The sequence below is a fragment of the Cervus elaphus genome, chromosome 27 (genome assembly GCF_910594005.1).
Source record: "Cervus elaphus chromosome 27, mCerEla1.1, whole genome shotgun sequence".
Lineage (NCBI taxonomy): Eukaryota > Metazoa > Chordata > Mammalia > Artiodactyla > Cervidae > Cervus > Cervus elaphus.
In genome coordinates, this window is record NC_057841.1 from 56,992,972 (window position 1) to 57,018,404 (window position 25,433).

A 25,433-nucleotide genomic window follows, 5' to 3' on the forward strand; every position below is an offset into this window, starting at 1 on the left:
TACTTAATGGGTATGGGGTTTCCTTTAGGGGTGATGAAAATGTTCTGCCACTAGACAGATACAGTGGTTGTTCAATACTATGAATATAGCAAATACCAATGAATCACCCATTGTAAAATGGTTAATTTTACATTATGTAAATTTAACCTCAATTAAAACAAACAAAAAAAAATCACTGCAGCAGGCCCATAACTTATGTGTCCTTCACAAAAAGACATTAGTCAGGATTCATCCGTGTGTGCGTGCTAAGTTGTTTCAGTCGTGCCCAACTCTTTGCGACCCTGTGGACTGTAGCCCTCCAGGCTCCTCTGTCCATGGGATTCTCCAGGCAAGAGTACTGGAGCGGGCTGCCATTTATTCCTCCAGGGGATCTTCCCGACCCAGGGATCCAGCCCATGTCTCTTCTGTCTCCGGCATTGGCAGGCAGGTTCTTTACTACTAGCATCACTTGGGAAGCCCAGAAGCATCTGTAGGGAGGTGGTACTCCGGTAGAAGAGAGGCCCAACTATCTGCCATCTTTCTTTAGCGGTAAATCTTGACATCAGACATCAGATGGAAAATGTAGGTAAGTAATGTAGCCATTATTAAAACTGCTCTCTTACCAAAGTCACTCATAATTTCTTCGTTAGCAAATTCAACCTTCTTCATTCTATCAAGGAAATGAACTTAATGATTCTCCCTCTTTACTAAAATGTCTTAAGTGGGCTCACCAGCTGAAGATAAGGGTCTCCAATGTGTTCTAGGGAGCAGGAGGCCATCTTTCCAGTTTTGATTCTATCACTCATCAACTGACCACTGGTAGGTCATGGAACCTCTCTGAATCATTGAACCTCTCTGTCTCAATCTTATAATAATTATTTGGAAAATACACATCATGACATCTGCTGCTACATAGAGATGTGGCACAAATAAAACCAGATCATGCACTGAGAGAACACCTTGAAAAAGGATGGATCTCAGGTATCTAGTTTGTATGGCCTTTTCAGGACCCTTGTTGTTGTTTAGCCACTACTTTGTGGCCGACTCTTTTGCCACAGACCCTGTGGACTGTGGCCCACCAGGCTCCTCTGTCCATGGAATTTCCCAGGCAAGAATATTGAAGCGAATTGTCATTTCCTTCTCCAGGGGCTCTTCCCAACCCAGGGATCGAACCCACGTCTCTTGTGTTCCAAGTGGATTCTTTACCACTGAGCCACTGGGGAAGCCTTCTGGTACCCTAGTGATGGTTAAAATATTTTTTGACAGTGATGAGATTGTTTTCTTTGATGGAAAACTTCTTGATATGTGGATAACCTATTCAGCTCTTTCTCTAAAAAACACTACAAATAGGACTGTGTATCAGTGATATCATATCAGGAGTATGGACCAAAAAACTTTGGGGGAAAGAATGAACTCAATAAGTTTTAATCAAATATATTTCATCTTCTAAACTCTCCCGGCACTTTATTTTTAGAAATTTGTAATTTTCATCAGTTATACAGGTCTTCTCTCCTATGAAATACTGTGGACTCCTTAGGGACAAAGGGTGTGACACAGAGGACATTCAGTGCAATGACTTGCCTACAGCAGGTGCCCAATTAATATTTATTATACAAACAAGGGCAACAGTCAAAGTAAAAGAGGACCAATTCTTTCCTTCACTTACAAAGCTTACACAGCAGATTTTTAGCACTGACGTGTCTTACATAAGTATATCTCAGGTATCTTTGTTGAAAACAAAATCTGTCTCTGAATCATGAATGGCTTCTTTAAGGTATGGCGCGATGGGGGTGAATCTCTGGCCTCACACCAGGAAGACGTCATGTGGAGATTACACAGATGTGAAAGATACTATGCTTCAGAGTCACAGATGTCCAGCCCTGAATGTGCAACATTTCTCAAGGAACTCATCCATGTAGAATTTATGGGTTTCTCTGAAATGCTATATTTAAGATATCTGTTCCTTCGTTTCTGTGTTCAGATTTTAAAAATAAAGATTGCATGAAGCTACAACAAACAAGAATCAGTCTATGACTTTAATTTCCCAAAAGAGACTGAGAAATTCAAACAGAAGTCAAGGCAGGTTAGGACCACGCATCTGCTTTGATGGTATTTTCTATTTCCATCCAATGGGAACTCAAAACCAAGCTGAAGTGGGATAGGAGACATATCACAGAACACAAACCCCTTAAATAACTCTCTCCTTTCATCTAATTCCTCCTATTTTTTCATGGGTCTTTCCAGATCCTCCTTCATTTCATTGGTCCATATCACTCATTTTACCCTTTACACGTTTTCTAACTTGTGTTGCTATCTTCTTCTTCTTTTTTTTTTTTTTACTATCTTCTGTTTTATATTTATGGTTTATTTTCCTAAATATGTTCCAAAACCCCCCAGGACGTATGTGGCTCCTTCTTTCCACCAGTCTCCCCATCTGGAAGATGAGCATTTTCCATAGATGATGAGCATGATGATGACAGTGATGGTGGAATAGCATCTTGCCCAGCCCTTTACCCATCCCTCTATCTTCTTTCCATAGCCACTACTCCAACGAAACAGCTCAAAAACTCCTGGATGCTGCAGCCAAATGTCACTTTCACTCTCAGTAACATGTGACACTGTTGACAATTTCTTCCTTCCATTCAAATCTGCTCGGCTTGGCTTCTGTGGTGTGTCTTCCTGGCGTTCCTCCAGTCCCTCTGGACTTGTAAATTCAGTTACATCTTGGGCATACCCATTTGAAGGGCTCCTCATTACATCAAGATAAAACCGAAACTCCTTACTGGGGTGCACAAGGCAATTTATGACCTACTCACTGTTCATCTTTTCAGTCCCATCTCTCACCATTATCATCTCATACTATGACCCCAGACACCCTGCCCTACTTTTGGATCACAGTATTTGTCACCCTCGCATCTTGCCTGCTGAATTCCCATTCACTAGTGGACCTCACTTCCTCCAGGCCAAATGTGGGATAGACACCCCCCTTGCGTCTACCTTTTGCAGGCAGGTATGCCCCCCGAATGCATCATCAGACCAAGTGTAGCTGTCCGTTCTGTCTGCCCCATGTGTTTCTTGCTCAGAGCCATAATTCAGCACTTGACTCAAGAGTAAGCATCCAAGCTTCTTACCACCATTTGAGTGAAGGAGCTAGGAAAGGAACATTTAACTGTTTTCTTAACAACCAAAATAATGCTTTCCTATGTAGAGAAGATGAAATCTACCACCTCTCTATAATTGCAAACTGATGATGTCAGGGGACGGTGCTGGTGCAAGGACAGAGGATTCCGTCTAAGTGCTTGTCAATGACTGACTCTGGGGAAGCCGGAAGGCTCTGACTCTGTCCCCTAAATTCCCATACACTCTGCTCCAGGACTTCAAACCAGGTGCCAAGGGACATGATCTCATGGAGAGGGGACACAGGGGCTCTCAGGACTCTGCACCTGTCCCAGGACTTATCAAGTCCCGCACACGTGCCATCTCGAGTGCAATGTGGGAAAGAGAAGGCAGACTTCCACTGCCTACAAGGCTACAGGCCTCAGCCGTGAGGAAGACCGGGAGAGCAGGCCGTGATCTGAGCGGGGGGCTGCCGGGGTTCCCATCATCAAGCCACAGCGAGGGAGGGAATGGCTTTTCTTCATGAGGCTTCTACCTGCGGTGGCTCAGCGCTTGAGCAGGCAGCATCCATTTCTGGACCAGTTTCTTCATAATGACGCTCTTCGTGTGTTCCTCTGCAGTCACACCAGAGAGGGCCGTCCCAGGATGACTGTTCCTAAGGTGATCTGCGGTATTTTCTAAAATAGCTTGACGTGAACCAACCGGGTCAGAAAAATGCTAAGATTTGCATTTCCTTGAAATGTGACGCTATTTTTGAGCTTCTCATTGAAAAAAAAAAAAAAATTTTTTTTTTTTAAAACTGCAAGTAATTGAGTGGGAAGGAGCACACCAGCGGCGGCCCGCACTTAGGCGCACGGTAACTGACCTGCCACGGAGCTGGGAGGCTGATGTTAGCAGCGGGGAAGCGGAGCCACGCTCTGTGTTTGCTCAGGGTCTCATACTATTTTTTCAAATGTCATGGGCTCAGCAAAACCCAAAACACATTTTCTCAGCACTTCGCTCTATTTTTCAGCCCATATGTATTCCGAGAGCAGTTTAATTCATATGTTTCTGATTTATTTACATGCAAGTCATCAGAATGTTGTTTTGTATGAACTATTTGATGTCCAGGAAGCCTGTTGAGCTTTGCCTTTGAGGGTTTTTTTCTTTCCCCTCCTTAGGATCAGGAACCGTGATTTGCAAATAGAAAAAAAAAAAAGCTCATCAGAGACCCAATATTTTGAACCTCAAAGATTCAAATTTTGTTCAAAAGGTAGATGGCGTCAAGTCTGAGGACAATTCTTATAATCTGCCGACTCTGTATTTTCCAGGTCCTAACTGACACTGCCCTTCTTGATGGTACTAATGTCTTCCTTGTGGACATAAAAGTGCATGTTTGCAATGAATGAACAAGAACAGATCCTAAATAGAGGCGAAGAACTCTTCAAAGACTAAGTGAATGCCTTCTGGAACACGGTATCTGGGGTGGGGGCGGGGGGTAGGATGTGTCAGCATCTAGAGAGAGGGACATCGTAATCACCTTTCCAGGAGAATCCTCAGAAAAGGAGCACCAGCTTTCACCCCACTAGGGATATCACAGACATTCTCTTTTCTCAATTTATAAAAGTAACTCTGATTCAATCGTGATCTGAGAATTGTTTGCATACATTTAAAAAGCACTGCAACATTATTTTATAAATATTTCTCCCTTTGTAAGTAAACTGTAAACTTAAAAAAAAAAAGAATACTAGTAATTTTTAGGACTTCTATGGAGTGAGTTAATTCGAGGATCTCTATATTCAGACTTTTGAAAGAGCAGGGGTTTTTTCTTAATAAATATTAAGATACCATGTATTAAGCACAGGTAGGAGGGCTTTTATCTTTTAGCATCATTGTGTCTACATAAACTCAGTCATTTTAAAAGATACTGTAGAATGTTGAATCAGATTTTAATAGCAGGGAATCTTTAAAAAAAGTTTATATATATATATATATATAAAGACTGCCATCTCTGCAAATATGCCTAAATTTCAGTCTCCAAACCAAACTGATGCTGGGCAAGAAGCATATAGCTGGTCTCTAACACTATCACATACCTCTGCAGTGTGTCTCTAAAATGTAAACCCACATTTCCCATCGGACATTTTGTCCTCTCTTTGGGAATCAGATTAGAAATGTTGGTTTGTCTGAGCTAGGGCTGAAAGATTTTGACGTACACCACCTTTCAAAACTGAGATATCTCTCTTCCCCAAAACTCTTTTCCATTTTCCCATTTCAAAACCAGAATGGTGTTAGGGCTGGAAGATTCAAAAAGTCTTCTCACATCAAATATCTCTCCAGCACAGCTGCTGTTAAGTGACCCAACATGTCCAAAGACAGGCTCACAGCCTATACACTACATTTTTTTGCTATGAGTCCCCAAGTCTACATATTTCAGGAAAGCAAATTAAAAAAAAAAAAAATCACCAAAATGGACTTCTCAACACATCCAGGAGCAGCAGGTAGAAATGCTAAGTCTTCAGCTGTCAGGCTGAAGGATTTAAGGTTATACGCTGTGTCCAGTAAATATCAAGTAACTAAATACCCACTACTAAAACATGGGATGAAAGCAAATCAATTAACCACTAGTTGCTATGAATTCAAACATTGCTCAGAGGACAAAATTTTATTGAACTGTAGAAAGATTAGCAAATAACAAAATATAATAATTATCAAGACCAGAAAAATAAACCAGAATCCTTTAGCAAGTCAATTTGTATACTATAGAGAGAAAGCTTGGGCAAAAGGGGAAAAAAGCAGCTTCAGGCATGTATCTTAAGAAACAGTCAATACCACTGTAAAAAATATGGCCCGTTTTCTCAACACGGTGTATTTTACAGACATCTCTCCACAATTTAAATCAACAAATTTAAATTTTTACTTTTTACTACCTTTCCAAGGAGATCAACCCTCATGCAGAAATAAATATGAAGAAGTCAAATACTATACTTAGGTTTCAATAGGCGGCCGTCAGAACTAACAATTCATCTTACATTTTAAAACCTTTTGGGGAGGACATGTTTTGATCTGACCGGTCCTGGTGTGTTGGTTTTCAGTTTAAAGGACGGAAGACATTACTGCATGCACTCATGAGATACCACATTCTCTTTTTAAACTATATAAAGTCCTAATTGTGAGTAATATTTCGACATGCAATAGCTGAAGTGAAAAAGTCACAGCCTCATGGACTACCCATCTGCAGAACAGATTACGAGACATGTGAATTTGAGAGCATTATAGAAAAATGTTACTTGGAAAGCAAACATTTTCATGGGTAGCATTAAAAGTGTCTCTAATGTTCTTTTCCCCACTTTGCCTCTCTGTTCCCCAATACTAGACCTTCCCTTGGAAAACTCACAGATGCAACCCCTGCTGAGCAGCGGTAATGAGGAACCTCTGCCTGGGTACCCCCCACCGCTGCACACTCAGTAAGGGAGAAGTCAGTGCCTGTTGAGAGATGCGTCTCCCATCCTCTCCCTTCCGATGGGAGATGCTCACCCAGACCCTACACACGCCGTGTGCTCTTCCATTTGATGGCCTGAGATGGACAGGAAGACAGAACCTCAGAGAATTCCTGCCCCTACGTGACAGATGCTCAAGACAGATTCAAAGAGTTGTCCTCGATGAAACATACCCACACACAGTAATCTCAATCACGACCATTTTTCAGCGTCATTTCTGTGTTTAACGACCTGAACTAACAGCCATTTGAAAACATGTCCGGAGCTTCTGGAGGGAACCCGCTTCCCACCACCCCTTAGGTTTTGAACTTTAGTAGAATTCCGATCACTGATCACCTCCACAGGCTGATCTGCTCTGGGATTTTAACAGAAGTGGCGGGGGCGGTGGGGGGGGGGGGGGGGGTGTGTGCCAGGATGACAATTTTTGTTGTTGTTGTTGTTATTTGTTTTAATTGAAGATCCTTAATGTGGGCCACATGTTTCTGGCGGGACAGGGAAGTACAGAGGAGGCAGGGGCCAGGAATGCAAAGTGGTAGGGAGGTGGGGAGGGGGGAGAGAGAGGGGAAAGTGGGGAGGGGCTGGATGATGAAAAGACCAGTTCCACAAGCGAAGCACATTAGCAACCCAGAGTGGAAAGGGCCGGAAGGGAAACCCACCCACCTCACCCCTGCATTCATTCTATCAACCTGCAATTGCTGCGATCAAAACCATATGTCGGTTCTTCCAGATCTTTCTCACAGGACAAACATGCAAAGGGCCTCGGGCCTGGCGTTGCCATCAAATGGTAATTGATACCAGATGAGCCACAAAACAGCAAAGCACATGCAAACGGCAACCTCTCTGCTGCCCCCCCACCTCCCCAGCCCCTGCTGGGCCCCTTGAGAGGGATGAAATTGCAGGTCCTGCCGGGCTAAGCGCCCCGCGCACCACGAAAAACAAGTGCAGGGCGCCTCCGGGAACCACCTGTAAATCTCGGGGAAGCGCGGCCGGCCAGCCGAGGGCTGGCCCAGAGAACAGGCCAAGGTGAAAGGTCGCTCCGGGTTAATGCCAGGTCATCGATCAGGGGGATGAAATGAGCACAGGTGTGAGGCAGATCACAGGCCTGCGAGCAGGGACCCACCTCCCCGGTCCCAGCGCACATCCGGCCTGGAGGATGGTGTTCCCACCACGCCACATCTGCCTTGCTCTCATCCTGCAAGGAAGATAGTGAGGAAGGAAAACCACTTCCCAATTACCAGGCAATTAGAAGAAATCTGTCCAGCTCCTTTTCTGAAGCTTTTTGTTTTGTTTTGTTTGCATCTCATTGTTCTCACTGACGGGGAGAAAAACAAAAATCCAGAAAACCTGCTGAGCTGGAGGTCCTGGCAATTGCTGGTTGGATGTAATACAGTAGGTACAAAAAAATGTCTCTTATTTCCACCGACACTGACAGAACTGCAAGTAGCGTACAGCTCTCGCCTCTGCATGTATATATTTTCTTATTAACTCGATCGGGCAGAAATTTGCAGAGATTTGTTTGGATTTAGAAGTCACAACAGAATGTCAGTTTTACAAACCGAGGCTCATTCTGTGGTGAAATGCACAGCCCTGGACCCCACCAATCACCGCACAGGAGCTATTTGTTCCAATTCTCCTAGCAGCCGCTTCTGAACAAACAACTAACTTATTCTAAACACACGCAGTGGGTCTCATTTTCCTTCCTTCTGCCTATTCCATTATATGTGATATTTTAGTCTTACAGATCTTATGAAGTTTAAATATTTTCCAGATGGGACTAGGGGACACAGAACCCTGTAAACACTCTACGTTATAAAAAGGACCAACTGAATGCTTTGAAACAGAAGAGGAAAATGATAGAACCTACTTCTTTTGCAAGCTGTCTCACCTTGTAAGCCAACCACGCCAACCATAAAGGCGGGGGAGCAATTACCAATTTTCTTTTTCATTCCCCCAATTCTCAAGAACTGGTTGATTCACCCTCATTTAGGTCGTACCTATTTCTTTTTAATTAAAACACCCCCCACCCCAAAGATGATTTAAACTCCATTTACAATTCCATGCATCTCCATGGTAAGAAAGAAAACCCTGGTTTGTAGCCCAATGATAAATTCCACTGTCCCAGAAGGAAAATACATCAGGCCGATCAATCCCATCCGTTTGCCCAGATTCTCAGCAGACCTCTCCCCCTCTTTAAGTGTGATCACGGAAACCCTGAACACAGTGGTGTTCGCCAAGGACCCTCAGCCTAGAGGCAACCTAAGATCACTCGTGACGCCACTCAGCACTGATACAAAAGCAAAGGCAGTGAATCAACGAAGGGCAGGAAGGGAACGGGGCGGGGGGGGGGGCGCAGATGAAAACGAAAGCTCTGGTGAGTGGCAGGGGGAGAAAGGAGCAGCGCAAAGCAAATGGGCAACACAGAAGCCAAAGCAGCGGAGTGGGGCTCAGCGGTGTCCAATCGGGCAGGCTCGGAAGACCCACTGCAGGAGACTCTGACCTTACCTCTGCCTTCCCTTGGAGGTCCAGTCAACATAACCCTGTATCTGAGCATCTGCCTTGTTTAAATTTCATCCTGTGGTGTTGTTTGCTGATTGGTCAGACATGGCTGACAGCATCAGAAGTGCGATCTGACAGACAAGGAGCTAGCAGGACCACAGCAGAGAGTTCCTAACGGGAGGGAGAGGGAACTTCATGCGGATACAGGGGAGTCGGGCCGCAGACATCTGCTGCGGGGCCTGGGGCTCGCCTCGGGGTGGGAGGGCCCAGGCTGAGGCTGGGAGGAGGGCACGGAGCAGGGGAGGTGGGCCCGCCACCCGGATGACCAAGCGCCAGGCTTCCCCTCGGCTGGGGCTGCATCTGGACCCCGTTCAGCAGCCTCCCCCGGCCACTCCCAGTTCCTGTCACCTCCGGGGAATACAGCAGGCTGCTCTCCCTGGAAGCCTGCTTTCCAGAATAGAAGTGGGGGGCTCCTGGTTTGGGGTAGGGGAATTGTCCTTTCCTGTGTGTATTTTTCAACGTGTGTGACATTTTCCAAAGGACACGGAAGGTCCTCGGGAGAGGCGGGCTGACCACAGCATCTCATCTAGATGACTGCTGTGTAGAGGGATGGGCGCCCATGGAATGGGGTTCTTTGAGAGCAGGGAAGCAGAGGAGGACACGGGGAGTCCAAGGCTGAAGCTGTCTGGAAACAAGTGAAATTACTGCTGGAGAAACATGGAACAGAGAGAAAAGGAGGAAAAGAGCTTGAAAATGGGACAGGAGAGAGGAACCATCCCACCCCGGGTCAGGAAGGACAGGTCTTCACTGTGAGCCAAGCACCTTTTTCTTTCTAGGCCAGCAGGAGGCACTGAAAGTGACGGTGGTGAGCCACACAGATTGCCCTCTACTCACCCCAACTCCTAGCAGACAGACAGACAGACAGACACACAGAGCCCTGAACCAGTCAGTCTACAAGCCAACAAGGACAACTGAATTTACCTGCTGCAAATCTAGGACCATTCTCCCTCACCAATATGGATATGTAGGGTTTTTACCTTTAACTAAGGCTCAATCTTGAACACTGGTCTTCCTTTCCCCATTACTCAGAATCATGACTATGCAACTTGAGGGGAAAACGTTAGTACAATTTCAAAATCCAAGTAGAATTCCCCAATGCTCAACAAAAAAATTACATGCAAATTTCCTCTTTCCTAGTATTATTTGTTAGCAGAGTTTGGGGAAAGCTATCATGCTTTCAATAATAATTACAGAAGAAGAAAAGATAAAAGGTAAAGAGAGGTATGCCAGAATGATTTTAAAAAGAGATGGATGAAAGAGACAGGGAATGAGAGGAAAACAAGGCTGGAGAGATCAGGTTATTAAAACCAACCAATTATGTGGACAAAAACAGGAATAAGATGCTTTGGCTGAGGAGAAGGAAGGTTAATGCAATCAAGACTTAATGAATATTAACCCTTGAGTAACACCACCCCTGATCTAACATCCATTTGGAATAGTAAAATGGCAGAACAGGGTAAAATAAATCCATCTGGCTTAAAACTGAAGAAAGATTCGAATCACCATGATCTTCACCTCCAAAAATGACAAGAAAGAAAAATCTCATTCCTTCCCTTCATTTTGAAAACATAATTATGATAGAACTCATTTTTGAAATCAAGCTAGAAAGACACAGTGCTGAAATCTGAAGAGGTAAGACAAGGAAACCAGCATAAAGGAACTGTACAGAAAAATGAGCAACAGGCAGAAAAAGAAATGAATGTAAGGAAAACCACAGGGTTGATGTGAATGGAGGAAATTCTGGACAGAAAGAAGCCCAGGGAGAAAGAAGTGGCCAAGGGATCTGGATTTCATTCTGAGAAGAAAAATGAATGAAACACACTAGGCAGGAGTACAGAAACGACCGGACGAGAGAAAACAAATAAAAACACGGGAATGCGATATGAGGGTAAAAAGGGATAAATGTAACAATGCAAAAGACCAAACAAAATTTGGAAAAACAGAATACAGTTTGCTTCAAGCATAAAGTACTTTAGGATCTACCGAATTACCAACACAACGTTGCTAGAGGTATTCCATTTACAACACCATCACAGGCTGAGAAGACGATGTGAAAAAAAAGTCATGCATTGTTAGAATCCACTTTGTAACCTTAAAACATTTCCCTAATTCCCAGGATCTGTTTGCAATGCATGAGACAACAATAAAAATATGACACAAGGACCTCACTTTCCCCACAGTATTGTGTCTCACAGATGAACCTGTGCAAACGACCACTTTGTGACACTTTTCATATCTATGGTGTGCAAGCTACCTTTTCTCTTAAAGGAATATTCATGCAAGCACCTTGCCCAGACCAACAGAAATCTGACAGCCTTCATTAAAAATGCTGAAGTTACCCTGGAATCTGGGAACCAGATTATTTCAAAGATCAGTCAAGAAAATGTCACTGGAGGAGATGGCATTTCCAATGGGAGTCCTGAGAATTTCAGCAGCTTTTCAAGCTCCTGGCCTCATTTTTTTAACTCAGAAGAGGCGCAAGAGGGTTTCACTGATAAACCAATAATTGCATATTTGGGGGAGAAGTCTACAGCTCTGTAAATCAGATGACAGCCACTATCAGGTGCAGAGACACAATAAAAACAACATGGAAAGAAAATGTTTGCTCTCTCTGTCAGCCGTGATGTCAGTACCCATTAATAAATCTATCTGCTCAATCTACTCTTATTCATGTGGGACATCACCGATTTAAAGTAAAATAAATTATCTTTAATTAAATGGAATTGTCCTTTTCCTCCCGCTATCATCCCCAATTATTACATTCTAATCAGCCCTTTAGGGAGAGAGCACAAGAGCGGGCTGAAAGGCACAAGGACTCAAAACAATTCCTCTTTCTGTCAAGTGATGAAATTTTTATCTTAATTATTGGTTATAACTGTAATTTTGGGATATAAATAATGAGAACTATAAAAATTTTGTCATTTATGGGGGAAAACATGACATGGCCACTTCCAAAACTTCCTTGTACTTTTCTCCTCTGTGAAAACCTCAGAACTTAAAAGAAGCCATTCCAGACTGCTCAAATGCTCTATTTAAACCTAATCTATTACTTTTATTTCCAGCACAAAAGTGCCAGTTTTAATTAATACTTTAAAATATATAGCACTAATGGAATGCCAGCTCTGTTATTTTTAGGCTCTGAGGCTTTCCACAACTGGGATTACGGAATAGTATCGATTTATGTTTCAACTAGAACAGCACAGGCACGTTAACTATTAAGACATGTGCGTGTGTGCTAAGTCGCTTCAGTCCTGTTTGACTCTGCGACCCTATGGACCGTAGCCTGCCAGAGAGGCTGATCTACTTACAAATATAGTGATTCCCTCCTGTCCCAATTCCTGGCTCCCCAACATCCCCCTTTTCTTTTTTTAAACTGCACCCAAATGCTAAGAAAAGTTAACACGTGTTTTAACCTAACAATCAGTAGGAAAAACCACCACACCACCAGTTCTCACTGATATAACGGTGCCCCAGCAAAGAAATGGTGAAATCAACAGGTAAGTGATGAAAGTATCTGAGTCTCCACTCCAAAGGCAGAGAGAGGAAATACTCTCCTGCCGGAAATAAAGAATAAATTTAGGTCAAATCTCTGCGTATATGTTGTGATGGTGCTCAAACCATCTTCCTCCCAAGTCACAGCTTGATTTTTGCTTGTTGTTTGTTTCACTGTGGACTTTGTGAGGACCGGGAGCTTTCTTTCAGTCCTCTTCATAAAGACAAAATTAACCACCGAAATTGGGAAATTTATCTTCTGTCTAGAATAAAGAGGTGGGGTATTGACTGTTTTCTGACTACTTAGTGTTACTTTTAAAAATGTATTTTTTTCAGGGTGTAGTACTGTTTTCATTTAGCATGCCTTTGAATTGCCGCCTACAGAAGTAAAAAAAGAAACCACAGCTATACAAGCCTGCTGACTTTCTTATAAAAGAACCAGTTTTAAACTTGTTTATACTACTGATTCCAAATGAATTCAAGATGGTGGCTAGTTAAAGAAAGAGAACTCATGCCAGGGAGTTTGATCAAAGAACTTCAATTCAGCAATGTTCAGTTTTAATTGACCACTAATTAAGCTACATTAGTCCAAGAAAGGTCTGTATCACTTTGAGTAATAAAGAAAAGAATTAATTTAACCCTGTGTCAGTCAGCTTTAGTAAATTCATCTGAAAGCAACTGCTCAAACGACAAGCATGAAAGAGGAGTTTAGTGTTAAATGCCAAAAGTGGTCTACAGAATTCAGAGAGCACCAGAGACTCAGTTTTCGACTGCATTTGTTACTTCGAGAGTGATGTCACCTTGCAGGTATAATTATCTTCATTACAGATACAAAGATGTCAGCTCCACTCCCCGGGTTGCAAAGGGTTGCTTTAAAATTGGATTCAAAACATGGCATCATACCAGCCACAGTTTTAACTTTCCTGTATTCTAGACAAAAATAGAGTGGATTTGCAAAATCATGAGAATTTTCAAAGGCTTGGAACTCTCCTTCTGGGAAAAGTGAGTTGAAGACTGGGGAGGAAAAAAAACAACTGCCATAACACCACCAGAAAAGCTCATTATAATTAGGGACCACGAGCTATGACAATGTGACAGAGCATTTAAAAGTCCATGCGTTAAAACAGTTCGTTTTTGAAAATCCAGTTGCAAAATTTTTATTTTTCCCACATATTGCCTATCACAAAATTTTATGCCTACCATTCTGAATTTTTATAAAAATCTCAGGAAGGAAAATAATAATAATAAAACTGCAAAAAACCCATTTTAGGGGTGAACGTCAAAATGTAAGACACTACTTTACAACTTGGTGTTTATGACTTAAAGTCCTTCCCATTAACTCAGAGGTGAATTCCCTATGGTCTTATGGCAAATATAAAAAAACAAAGTATGCTTACATTTTAAAAAATAAACCCAAATGTCAGTGGTACTCTGGCTTCTATTTTAGAGTAACAACCCCCATCTTCTATGGATGTAAGAATAGCACTGAATGCCATAAGGGCCAAACATTCTCAAAGAGGAATATCCTGTGGCCTCAACACACATTATATTTTGTCTTAATGATTTTGGCAACCAACAACTGCATTTTCTACAATAGAATTTAATGAATAACATTTTTTTCTACATTCTGCCAATACTCATTAAAATGCACTTGTTTGTGAAATGCAATAGCTAGCTATATGAAACCAAAATATTAATGCAAATTGGAATTTCTAAGTTTAAAGCCATATTTGCATAACAGGAACTAAACATGGTACAGGCTGAAAGGGTGCACAGAACACAAATGCCTCCTAATACCACAATTATCGCCAAGAGGAAGGATGGCTTGTGTCTACCATGAGAAGTTCAAGGACACAGCATCCGCCAGGACACCCCACTGTATAGGCTCCTGGGGCTTCCAACAAAAGGAGGGTGGGACAAGCTGCATTCATCTCATCTATGAATATGGTACAGGTGTAAGTCACAAACCCTCATTTCCCGTGCTTAACAACACGCTAGGGCTAGCCCACTATTACACATGGACATAACTGAAGAGCATTCCATACAATTCTGAATGTGCACAGTGAAGGAAGGTGGTCATCCTACCACCAACACTCACATTTCTCCAACTTAATGATGCAAAGGAATGAAAAGAGCTGTTTTTATTCATTCATTCATTCTACCAAAGATACCCTACTGGGCTATGGTGGATTGGAGGAATCTTAAGAAACACAACATTAAATAAAAGTTTTCAGTACATACTGGTTTGTTCAAGAAATATTATCTAAGCAGTCCACATGTTAATCTTTGAACCTGCCCTATCTAAATGACTGAAAGTTTGTCCGGAAGATACAAAGACTTCAAAACCATGAAATCAAGTTAGGGACTAAATGAGTGTTAAGCGATGAGACGTGCAGACTTTTTCACTTATTATAAAGATGTATTTGGATTATATGAATAAATACACATGATTATTTTTCTTTCAGTAAAATTCTACTTTGCACTAGAATAGCCAGAGCAAAGGTCTGAGCTCTCTAAATTCCGCAGAGGCCAGCTCTCAGGCAACATGCTACGTAAGAGTCTTGCCTAACTGTATATACAGGCATAGGCATGTCTGGTGCATGGGTGGCTCATTCATTTGGCTGTGTAAACATGTCTTGGTTGTTCACAATATGGTAACAAGTGTATGAAGATGCATTAAGACACACAGTCCCTCTCATGGAGAACCTCTTATTCAGAGAAGGGTGATTCAAGGTCCCGACTGTGTACAGACAAAGGGCAGTATCCTTTATTTTTTTTCTTTCTTTTTTTTTTTTTTATTAGTTGGAGGCCAATCACTTCACAACATTTCAGTGGGTTTTGTCATACATTGACATGAATCAGCCATGGAGGGCAGTATCCTTTAAAAAGTTTCTTTACATTAAGCTTTAAATTTACTTTTTAAATTTCTTTTAAACTTTTTATTTTGTATTGGGATACAGACGATTAATAAACAACACTGCAATAGTTTCAGATAAATAGTGAAGGGACTCAGCCATACATACTCAAGTATCCATTCTCCCCCAAGTGCCCCTTCTCTTCTAGACTGCCACATAGCACTGAGCCTAGATCCATGTGCTATACAGTAGGTCCTTGCTGGTTATCCATTTTAAATATAAAACTTAAAAAAAAAGATAAACCCAGATGACATGCACATTCACTAGAATGTGAGGTAGCAGTAAACGATCCATTCTTTAACTTCAGATGTGTGCTGAACATAAAGCTATGAAAATTCATAAAAACACTGGAATACACAGCCGAGGTGCCTCGAGTTCTGTTATAATCCATATGATCTTGAGCAAGTGAGTTAATCCTGTAACACTATCATTTCCCAGACCAGCAATGTCCAAAGGAACCTTCTTCAATGACGCGAACGTTCTACATCTGGGCTGTCCAAAACAACGGCCACTAACCACCACATGCGACTTCCCAGCACATGAACTGTGGCCAGTATCACTGAGGAGCTGACTTGTCTATCCAGACTGCAAAATAGGTTAACAACATTTGGACCATTTACGTTACTGAGATGCAAGAAGGATTAAATTGGAAGGTGTTTGAGAAAGCAATCAGAAAGAACTGAGGCTTGCACGTGTGCTTTATTAAACATTAATTATTACTACAGTGAAGTATTTACTCAAAGCTTTGTTTCAGCTGTAAACCACTTTCCTAGTAATTATAGAAATTCACAGTAAAACTGATTTTTAGACTCCATACATATCTGAAAGATACCACAAAGCAGGCTCTCTGAATAACATTCCAAAAAAATGCATAAGCAAGCTGTACTTCTAAGAATATTCAGAGAGTGAAACTTGATCAGAAGAATGTTACTGAGAGTCCAACACAGATAATCGATGACTGATCAAAAGTAAAAGCAAGATCCATGCTTTTTCAAAGAGCTCTAACTTAGAGCAAATTTGCAATTAAAAAATTTACTATCTCCCAGAACCAGAAATACCCAAATCAATGAAATGATCATCAAAAGTGCTCATCTTTATTTCTTGCCTGACATACACATAAACATATTTACACATTTTCTTTTCCACTGTTCACTTTGAACACAGTCAACTCTAGGCAATAAACAGTAGAAATTCCACCAAAATAAATGTAAACTTAGGGCCATCTCATAAGATGGCTTCAGTTCTGACAGGCACAGTAAAACCCAAAGGCATCAATGTGATTTTACAGAACTGTGCTGCACTAGGCTAGTTAGGGAACACGAAGATTCTCAGTGCAGAGTCTGAGGACACGTGTGAGGCGAATTGAAATGGAACAGCCAATGGGCTGGGCAATCGTTGGAAGCACATTGTTGTCGTCGTTCTCTGTTGTTTAGTCACTACGTCGTGTCTGACTCTCTGGGACACCGCGGACTGTAGCCCGCCAGGCTCCTCTGTCCGTGGGGTTTCCCAGGCAAGAACCCTGGAGTGGGCTGCCACTTCCTTCGCCAGGGTCCCCAACCCAGGGACTGACCCCACGTCTTCTGCACTGGCAGATGGATTCTTTACCACCGAGGCACCAGGGAAGAGAGCACATCCGACACCACAGACAGACTCCCAACCCGAGCTGCCACCCCGCCGGCTGCCGGCTCCACCTCCCGGAGCCCTGGAGAGCCGCGCTCGGCCCGCGGAGGAAACTGCGGGGCGGCAGTCACCGCCAGGCTTAGCAGCGCTCCCCACACCTTGGCACCTGAGACACGAGGTGTGCTTCTGGTTCCGCAAGTCGGCAGGTGTCAGACTGCCACCAGATACCGCCACCGTCCTCCCCGGGATGCGCGGGAAGGCGGTCAAGGTTGTAAAACCACGTCCCAGTCGCTGCCAAGCATTATCCGACACTGGTGGAAGCACAGCAGCGGCAGGAAGAGAGACCCCCAGTTGTGGGTGGAGACAGAAGCTGTGCTATTGGGAAAGCTGGACAGAAAGTCTTTAATGTGGGTTTTCATCTTTAAACTTTCCTTGGTCCAGAGGACCTGGTTAATGAGGCAAAAATATCCTTATTGCCAAAAATACTCAACTTTATTAGTTTTCTGACGCTTATTTATTTCCTTTTTATGTTCTGCAGAAAAAAATTAATGGTAAAAATGCTTTCCTTTTGGATGATTCCAATAAGCCAACAGTTACATACAATGAGAGAATTCAAGGTATTTTGAAAAGTAAGATATCAATATATGTTCAGGGTATGGAGAAATGCACCTTATTGACTCAACATATCTTAACAGTTGTTTGGAAGCCATTCCAGTTGATTCACAAATAATGTACTATATTTACCACATTGAAAATAAAATCTCTCATTTTCATGGTGCATGATGAAAATACCTGGGTAATACTGTAGTGTGTTATTCTAGAGAAGAGAGAATTGTTTGAGAAGAAAAGGAAAAGAGAAGAGAAGAAAGGAAAGGAGGGAAGAAAAAAGAAAAGAAAAGGAAAGAAAAGGAAGCTACCATCATTCATAAGGTGATTCACCATGCCAGGAATTAATTACTCAGGTCCAGGTATACTACTTGTAAATAGGCCTTCTCAGCCTCGGCATGAGCAGGGGCTGCCCTCTGCACTACGGGGCGACGGACGGCGTCACTGGCTTCCACCCCCTGAATGACATGCGCAAACTCTCACCCCACTCCTGTTGTGGGGACAATCACGAATTTTCCAGATACTGCCCTGTGTCCCCTGCGGGGGAGTGCCAGGGTCCCCAAAGATATCTACCTGCAATCAGAGTATGCTGAATATCCACTTCCATTTTCATCAGTCTTCACGGAAACAATGGTCCTCACTACAAGTATCTTCCTTCAGTCAAACAAGAAAATATCCACTTGTATTCCTGACCCCTTCGTAAGTGACATTTTTATCTTTTGATCTTGTGGTGCTCATCAGTCCTAGCTTATTACTGGGAAACAAATAACCTATGTTCACTCTAGAACTTTTGGAACCATCTGTACTGTGATTTGATTATGTGATGGGAAATGTTTATTATTTTCCACAAATGTATTCTAAACAACAACCAAGATAATACAGTGTATGTAAATTTTTGATGAATAAGCAAGTTAATAAAATAATTGGCATTATCTATTACTGTCTAGTTATGTCATCTATCCATCTATCCAACCATCCACCTGTCCTTTCTCTGATCTGGCCATACATTTATCATCATAAAGGCTGTCATACTTTCAATTCTGATTGAGTTACACAGGTAAAAAGCCTAGGACCAGCCAAGGAGCTCAATCTACATAGCTCCCTATTGGCAATGCATCTGAGAAGGCATGATTATCTATAAATAATTCTGCATCGGGCCAGCTGTGTATTTTATACACCATATCATCCACTTCAAAATGTGAAACTATCCCAATACCTAAACTTGCCTGGGTTATTGTTAAATAGGTGACTGATCTCCTAACACATTCAAGATTCCAACACTGAGTGTCCTGAGAAGGTCATCATCAAAATAGCTCAACCAAACACATGTAGGACGCACCATCTCTTTCTAAATCAGGTTAAAATAGACCTGTCAAGGGATCCTGAAAAAATGTATGACAGATTTCCCAAACAAGTGCTAGCCTAGGCATAATTTGCTTAGGTGTAATTTGTTTCTCCTTTTTCATCTGTTTTTCTTTTTTTCATAATTTAAAAACAATGGAGGAAAAGGGCCATAAAACCAAAACTTCCTCCATAAGGAACAACTTAGTGTGGGTTTGCATTTTTCAGTGTCATAGCTGAAAGGTGAAAAAAAAAAAAGTTGAGAGGTTAGGATCTCATAATGATTCATGTGAGTCATCCTTCTGGAGGTTAATTAAGTCAACTGAATCCTTAAAGGTTTTATTAGCAACTGACACTGGAAGTTGGGCCAAGAAGATCTGCTATTACATGAATTCTTTAAAAGGTAAATGCATTTAACAATCACGTTATCTATTTCGAGCAGTTTCAGCTCCTTCCCTGCAAGCATGCAAGAGGTTTGCTGCGCTTTGCAACCTCTGGGAAGGACGATTACCAGATTCACATCAACATATCTAATTTTACAGTTACCTTATTTAAGTTTCTAATACGGCACAGGTCTTTTTCTCAGGTGTTAATAGAAAAATCAACTTTAAGTCACAACAGCTGTGATCCTTTTAAATATCACAGCTGTCATGAGTTGAAAATAACCAATTTGGGCACACAGATTTCTGCTGCAAATGTAACAAACTGAAAATATGATGGAATTTTATCTTTTACTCTCTCTGAAGCTTAATGTCTAATACAATAGTAGAGTAATAACTTACCTGCCTTAAAATACAACCAGGCCCCCATTTCTCTGCTGACCTAGCCAACAGATGGCTTTGAAAAAAGACAAAAAGGAACAGCATCTTAAAGATATACTCTGATGGAACTGTTGAATATGCTTAATTATGGAAACAGTATTAACTCTGGAAAGACAGAAGTTAAATAGCTAATATAAAAATTGAGAGTTCACTCATGTAAACATTTTGCTGTGAAGCCAGGGGGGAGATTAAGCGGGATCCATGCTACACATTAAGTGTTATTAGAACCTAGGAATTTAAATTATTACACAGGACAAAATCTAAACTCATATGAACAGTGTTGATTAGCATCTTCCAGGAGGAAATAATGGCATTTTAACCGCTTCTTTACAAACTCAAACTGCTGCTGCTGCTAAGTCACTTCAGTCGTGTCCGACTCTGTGTGACCCCATAGATGTCAGCCCACCAGGCTCCCCTGTCTCTGGGATTCTCCAGGCAAGAACACTGGAGTGGGTTGCCATTTCCTTCTCCAACAAACTCAAACTATCTCAGTCCAAATCTAATGTTATTACATTTCTAGGAACATAATGACATTCTCAAATAACCTAAAAAAGAAAAAAAAAAAAAAAGAATAGGGCATTATTTATTCCACTGACCTCAGAAAGTTTAGGTTTCTCTCTGTGAAGTTAATTGTGGACAATGAACACCCAAAAAATTCTAGAATCATATTCACCAACAATCATTGCCACCTATGCTCAGATGTTTGAAAAATGATTCTGCATGATGAAGACGAGGAGGAAAAAAACTAAAGAAAAACACACATTTCAAACCAAACCACTGACAATGGTAGGTAACTTCTTGGTTTCAAACACTGACTCAATGTCTACCAAGCTCCTGGCCAATACATAACAAGAAAAGAAAATTCTCAAGGATTTTCAGCTCAGATCTGCAACCCTACCTAAATTAACTTGATATGCCCCTCTTCTTCTCTTCTTTCCCCTTACAGATTCACAAGGCAGAGATGACAAGTTGGTGCCACTTATAAACAGGCTCCCCAGGTGGCTCAGAAGTAAAGGATCTGCCTGCAATATGGGAGACCTGGGTTCGATCCCTGGGTTGGGAGGAGGGCATGGTAACCCACTTCAGTATTCTTGCCTGGAGAATCCCCATGGACAGAGGGGCCTGGCAGGCTACAGTCCATGGGGTCGCAGAGTTGGACAGGACTGAGTGACGAAGCACATACTTAAGCAGCGTCTACTAAAAAGCTGATACCCACACCCCCACCCTCCGCCATTCTGCTTAGGGAGGCTTAGTGCAGTTAGTACAGAAGAGCTCGACCATCCCCTATTATTTGCATATTAATTTCAAAGCTACATGAAAAACATTGTAGTCTTTTAATCACATCAACACACAAAAAGGCACTACAAAGTGAAACTACACTTGTTAAACATTTATCCCAACCCCCATGTCACACAAAGGAGGCCTAAGAAAACAGCATCCATCCGGCTCCTGTGTGCGGAGACTCCACTTCTGAATTGTAACAACAGGTGCAGAAATAATAATGTGCTGGGCAATCAACTTTTTTTCCTCTGATTTGTCAGTTTAGCTTAATAATGCCATCAGGAATGTAAACATTTCTGCAATTTATATTTAAAAGTCAATAAAATAATGGGGTACAGAATTTATCCTTTTTAATTTTTTAAGTAATACATTTGATTATTTTAATCACGTCAGTACTTAACTGGATGGGGTTTAAATATGCATGTAACATCAATTTAATTTGTTTTATTCGTGAGAAAAGCTATTGAGTAATACAGCATCATTCTCCTTAAAAAAAAAAAAAAGAAGAAGAAGAAGAGCACACATTCTGGGGAAAAGGGAGTGTAGACACTCCACTTTTTGCTTCCTTTCTTGGAGATGAGATTCCAGGACCCTCCAAATGTCTTTCATTATGAGCATTAACAAATGGTACCTAAAGAGGTGAGAACCCAAGACGCAGACGATAAAAACAAGGAGTGTTTCCATCCTGTGGATAAACTTTCTTGAGGCTACAGAAACAGGACTGTGGTTGGTAAATGCATCAACTATTTTTAAAATGGTGTGAGAGGTTTTTTTTTCCCCCAACATAGCAATTCCCCCTTGAATAGGATCATTATTGGTGCAGTCATTCAGGACTCTATAATTCTCACCCTTAGGTTTGTGGAGGTGAAAGACCCAAGTCAAATGTTAGCCTCCACTCTTAACATCCCCTATTCATTTTCAGGTCAGCTACAATGGAAGCAGCTGGAATTCAACTCTCCCCACTCGGTCCTACCAATTACCTCAATGTGCCCTCTCTTCAGAGGAGTGTAATTTGGTCTCCAGGAAAGCACAGCTCTGGGTCCCTGGAGGGTGCCAAAGCCTGCATTTTTTCGGTGGAGGCTGAAATTAGACCATCATCTACACTCCTCCCACCCCTGACTTCTCAGGTGTTTGCAACCCACTCTTCATCCCCATTTGGAGGTGGGCTGCCTTTAAACAGGATACTCTCCCAAATAAAATGTTATAGGCATGGTGTCCCTTTCAAGTTACTCTTGAATAAAATGCCCCGATTAACATGTGCAGCTTTCTTGAAGAAATAAGAATTTGAAGACAACTCAGTATGGACTTGAGGCAACATGGAATGGAAAGACCCAAATATCAGCAATGTGAATGTTAAAAATTCTAATCAGAATATGGTATTGTGACATAAATACATCTGTTAATAAGAGGCTGTAGTTTGGAACCTAACTCCTAAATCCTCAGCACTGCAGAAAGGAGAGTCTCCAAAAGCTGAAATGCAGTCACACCTAAGTCTCAAACGACCTTCAAGCCCCAAACCTCAAGAACAGTTCTTCAGAAGAATAAATCTGTTTTGCTGAACAAAATGCAATAGTATCTGTATGCATTAAGATGATTCAATAAATGTGCCAAGTAGTTTATTACAGATGCTAAAATGTTCAAAAGCCTCCAACGAGTGAAGTTTTCTGAAAATTTCATGAATAGCTTTTTAGCAGATCACTTCATACTTCAAAATATAATTATTTCATACAAGTAGCTCTTTCAGTTTTGTGACTATTCCTCTGTGTTTCCTGATATACAGATACTTGTTTTTTTTTAAGGACTATGATGATTTCCTGAATAGATTATAAACATTTTATAAATACACAAGAGTCCCAAATCTTATTGTTGTAATCAATAAACTTTATCACATATAACTTTACCCTATGTCACTTGAGAGTTATATTTGAAGTACGAAGGGCTAATTTAAATCCCCAAATATACAGACTCTGAAAGACTTAAGTCTAAAATTACTGACTGTGAAAAATGAGCTCTTTTGTAACACTGATGATACTGGAGGAAAAAGGGGAAAGAGCCTAGTGGTCCTCTGTGTGTCTGTCCTGAGACTCTCAGTTACAGGTATTTGTTTGATATACAGAGCAAATACTTTCTTCCTGCATTTCTTTTAAGAGAAGAGTAAACCTGAATCCTAACAACTATTAAGACTGTCACAGCCTACCTACATGTCTTCATGGGATAAGATATAAAGATTTTTGTTAACGAATCTCCTGATGGCAGGTTGCTGACCGTATATACAGCCTGCACAGTGATTCTAAAGAAATGACACAAAAACATTTTTTTCCCCTCAGTGGCGTCACAGTGACAGAAGTTGCAAGTGGGCTTAAAAACACTCATGTAATACTGAGAATAATGAAACAGGACAACATCTAAAATCAAACTCTGCTAAAAGCCATTTATAAAATAAGTTACAAGGAAGAAATCACTAATTCTCAAGCCTCTGTAGTGGTATTGCAATTTCAGGTAAAAAAAAAAAAAGAACAAAAACAAAGCATACAACACACAAATAGGGAGAATAATACAAACCACACTTATAGTGGAACAGGAAACACAATTCTTCAGCACAACCTCCTGCAGATCAGTCAGAAAGGTATTTAAAGACTGCAACAGCTATCAGACCTCTTTTCCTGGCCACTTTTCTCCCTCAACCCTCTCCCCTCTGTGTTCCACTGTCCTTCCTCCTCATTCTCCTTGAAACAATGCCATCACCTAGAGCTCCAAGGATGCTTATCAATTATCAACATGATATTCAAAACGCTCAAACCTACCAGAAATTAGAGATTAAATAAAATTAACCAAATATGTAACTGGTCCATCTTTTCTAAGAAATTAGCCCCAGAGAAACGTTCAAACTGTGAATCACATGCAGCGATTTTTTGGAAATTTAATCAGAGGCAGAAGAACAAGATGTAGCCACAATATCAAGATTATGCGTCTGGTGAATTTTTTTTACCAACTTAAACCTACAGAACAAAATCAACACAATTTTCTCATAAGCAATCATGCACAGAAGGAAAAAAAGAAAAGCTTCATTGTTATTTTAAAATGAGTAAATTGCAATGCTTTATATTGTCAACCATCCTCCAAAATATGCTCACTTAAGGAAGTTTTTCCTGCATGCTTTTTTCTCTTTGGTATGTCCTGTTTTCTTGAATCAGTGGGGAACTGAAAAATTATATTAGAACCTAAGCAAATTTTTGCTCTGTAATAGTAGCTAAACAATCATTTTTTAAACTAATGCATTTATACCAGCTAGTTTCATTTATAATCATGGTTCTGAAAATAGTAAGTCTATGAAATAGCTTCCAAAAATACTAAATGGAATTTACATAGTTGATATACTACTGAAAACTTTAAAACCTAGTTCCTACCTGCATGAGGCTACCGGGACCAACTGTGAGGTTTACAAAGAAAGGGAGATATGTAAAATGCACTGGAAAATATTATTACTGGTGCTATTTAGATATTAAGCTTCCTATGTTAGCACTTCCTGTGGTACCTTAAAAAAAAAAAAAAAAAGAAAGCTAAACACTTCATATCCTGATTTTTAGCTTCAAACAATTTAGGTGGCTGAGATTTTGATTTATTCAGAGAAAAACTTTCTCCTAAGAACATATTCCCAACTGAGAGATTTGGGAATTAAAATGTTCCTTTTTTTCCATCTTAGCGAGGAATCATGAAATTATTTTATTTTTTTGCCCTCGATATCAGAAAAAATGAACACCCATCCTCCTCTCTCAACTTTATGGAGTTGAAAAGCTTTATCCTGTGACCAACAGTCAGAATATAAAGCTCATTACCATTTACTTTCTGAGATTTGATGACTTGACAAATAACTATTTCAAAACAACTAGTTTGAAACATGGTTTGAAGCTTGTTAGTATAAAGCGAAAAGAGCAATTACAATAATTACAGGTTTCTCTATACCGTTTAACACATGCACACGCTAGTGAGCGCTGATGATGCGATCTTAAATTACCATTAGCAGGAAATTTCGCCACTTTTGTTTTCAATTTCATTTGCCATAATTTTATCTTTGTGGAACTGCTTTATTTTTAGATGGGTGGAATCTGACCAAATACTTACTTATTAAAATTCTTATTCAATGAATAAGAATATGTAAGCAATTATAAAAATCAAAATGTAGAACTAAAACTATACTTATGGTGGACCAGGTAACGTCTGATACT

At 41.0% G+C, this 25,433-nt stretch overlaps 1 protein-coding gene across 27 annotated transcripts in view; it reads right to left on the reverse strand.

Moving 5' to 3' along the window:
- The window catches only part of TCF4 (transcription factor 4), a 377,984-nt gene that overhangs the window by 79,035 nt on the left and 273,516 nt on the right, over positions 1-25,433 (reverse strand). The window contains exon 1 of one of the 27 annotated variants that reach the window (XM_043888721.1): positions 9,078-9,317. The exons of the other annotated variants lie outside the window; for them this stretch is intronic. The gene's annotated coding sequence lies outside the window, so the exon portion shown is untranslated. Of the gene's footprint in view, positions 1-9,077; positions 9,318-25,433 lie in introns of those variants that run through there. 27 annotated transcript variants of the gene reach the window in all.